At 46.6% G+C, this 2,500-nt stretch overlaps 1 protein-coding gene across 1 annotated transcript in view; it reads left to right on the top strand.

Annotated features, from left to right (window-relative positions):
- The window catches only part of LOC135109336 (acetylcholinesterase-like), a 15,597-nt gene that overhangs the window by 6,023 nt on the left and 7,074 nt on the right, over window positions 1-2,500 (top strand). The window lies entirely within an intron of this gene.

Genomic DNA, 2,500 nt, shown 5'->3' with positions numbered 1-2,500 from the left:
AGAGAGAGAGAGAGAGAGAGAGAGAGAGAGAGAGAGAGAGAGAGAGAGAGAGAGAGAGAGAGAGAGAGAGAGAGAGAGAGAGAGAGAGAGAGAGAGAGAGAGAGAGAGAGAGAGAGAGAGAGAGAGAGAGAGAGAGAGAGAGAGAGAGAGAGATTAAGGTGATGAGAATGGAAGACATGCAGTTTTGTTGTTGTTTTAAAGCAGAATGTGTTATCGTTAGTAAGGATTTGCCCGTGTGTGTGTGTGTGTGTGTGTGTGTGTGTGTGTGTGTGTGTGTGTGTGTGTGTGTGTGTGTGTGTGTGTGTGTGTGTGTGTGTGTGTGTGTGTGTCTCTACATGTCTGCCTCCGCTTATCTTTATATGTCCGTCTATCCATCCCTCTATCCATCTACCTACCTATCCATCTACTTATCTATCTATCTATTTATCTAGCAATCTATCTATCTGCCTATCTAACTCTTTCTCTCTCTCTCTCTCTCTCTCTCTCTCTCTCTCTCTCTCTCTCTCTCTCTCTCTCTCTCTCTCTCTCTCTCTCTCTCTCTCTCTCTCTCTCTCTCTCTCCAACCTCATCCCTCCCCCCTCTCTCTCTCTCTTTCTCGCTCTCGCTCTCTCTCCCGACAGTCACCCTTTAGTCTCCATCGCCCCCTCTATCCTGACACACAAATATATATAGTCCAGCCCGTCCCTCCTTCATTCCCTCCGAGAATACCAGCGGCGTGAGTGTGCCTGGGAGAGTGGAGGGAGAAAGAGAGGGAGAGAGGGAGGAGGAAGGAAGGGCTGGAGAGGAAGAGGTCATGAGAACTACGAGTATAAGAGGAGGAGGAGGCGGAGGACAAAAAGGGAAGATGAGTGGAACAGACGAAGGGCAGGAAGAAAGGAATGGAGAGGATAGGTATGAGGGAGAGGGAGAGAGAAAGAGAGAGGAGGAAGGAAGGACTGAAGAGGAGGAGAAGAAAGAGGAGGAGGAGGAGGGAACAGAGATGGAATAGACGAAGGGCAGGAAGAGAGAAAGGGAGAGGAGGAAGAGGATAGGTGTGAGGGAGAGGAGGTCGGGAGAGGGACAGAAAGGTCAGGAAGGAGAGAGAGAGAGAGAGAGAGAGAGAGAGAGAGAGAGAGAGAGAGAGAGAGAGAGAGAGAGAGAGAGAGAGAGAGAGAGAGAGAGAGAAAGGGAGAGAATGGGAGGGAGAGGGAGAAAGAAAGGGGGTCGGGGGAGAGATGGTAAGCGAGGTAGGTGAGGTTCAAGTTTAAAAATTTCCTCATTAAGACTTCGAGGTATGAGAGAGAGAGAGAGAGAGAGAGAGAGAGAGAGAGAGAGAGAGAGAGAGAGAGAGAGAGAGAGAGAGAGAGAGAGAGAGAGAGAGAGAGAGAGAGAGAAGGGCAGCTTTAGTAGGGTGAATAATACACACTAACACACACCTCCAGTACTTGCGGTCTTCACCTTTATTTAGTCTGCTTTCCTCTCTCCTCCTTTATCACTCTCTTCAATTATCCTCCACCTCGTTACGCCCCCCTTTCTCTCTCTCTCTCTCTCTCTCTCTCTCTCTCTCTCTCTCTCTCTCTCTCTCTCTCTCTCTCTCTCTCTCTCTCTCTCTCTCTCTCTCTCTCTCTCTCTCTCTCTCTCTCTCTCTCTCTCTCTCGTTTGCTACTTTGTACTTTCCCCTTTACATCTTGTGCTCCTCTTCTCTTCCCTCCTCCTCCTCCTCCTCCTCCTCCTCCTCTTCTGACTCGGCCTTGTCCTCTTTTTTTCTTTTTCTTTTCATTTTTTTTTTCATTATGCACACTTTTATCTTCTTATATTCCTAAGAAAACAGTTATTCCTAAATTATCAACTTTTACTGTAAGTTCTGTATATCAGACAACACTCACGCCCTTTGTCCGGTTCATTTCCAGCTCTACCTTTATTTCTCTCCCTCTTTTCCCTTTCTTTCATGCTTTTCTTTGGTAGAGGGACATAATAGTAGGTGGGGAGGTGCCTTCTTCTGTACCATCTCTTGTGTCTACTTGTATTTGGTTAATATTCTTTTTTTTTTCATTTCGTTCAGTGTTTTTTTTTTTTTTTCCATTTGGGATCTGTCTCTATTTTTGTTCCTCTTTTCTCTTCATCTTATTCCTCCTCCTCCTCCTCCTCCTTCTGCCTCTCCTTTTTCTTCATTACAATCAACTTTTTTTCTTTCTTTCATTAGCTCCCTGAAATAGACTGTCGTTCTTTCCAATTCTCTCTCTCTCTCTCTCTCTCTCTCTCTCTCTCTCTCTCTCTCTCTCTCTCTCTCTCTCTCTCTCTCTCTCTCTCTCTCTCTCTCTCTCTCTCTCTCTCTCTCTCTCTCAATCTTGTCGTTCCCTTTCACATTTCACAGTTTTTCCACGCACACACAGTTCTCTCTCTTCTCTTCCCTCATCCTCTTTCACCCCGCTTCCCTCTCCCCCTCCTCTCTCTCACCCCTTCCTCTTCCCTTACACCTCTGCCCTCACTCCTACGCCATCTAACATACTATTTCCCTTTT

The sequence above is a fragment of the Scylla paramamosain genome, chromosome 18 (assembly GCF_035594125.1).
Source record: "Scylla paramamosain isolate STU-SP2022 chromosome 18, ASM3559412v1, whole genome shotgun sequence".
In the NCBI taxonomy this organism is placed as follows: Eukaryota; Metazoa; Arthropoda; class Malacostraca; order Decapoda; family Portunidae; genus Scylla; species Scylla paramamosain.
Note: the sequence above shows the minus strand (reverse complement) of the source record. Positions and strands in the feature narration are given on the sequence as shown.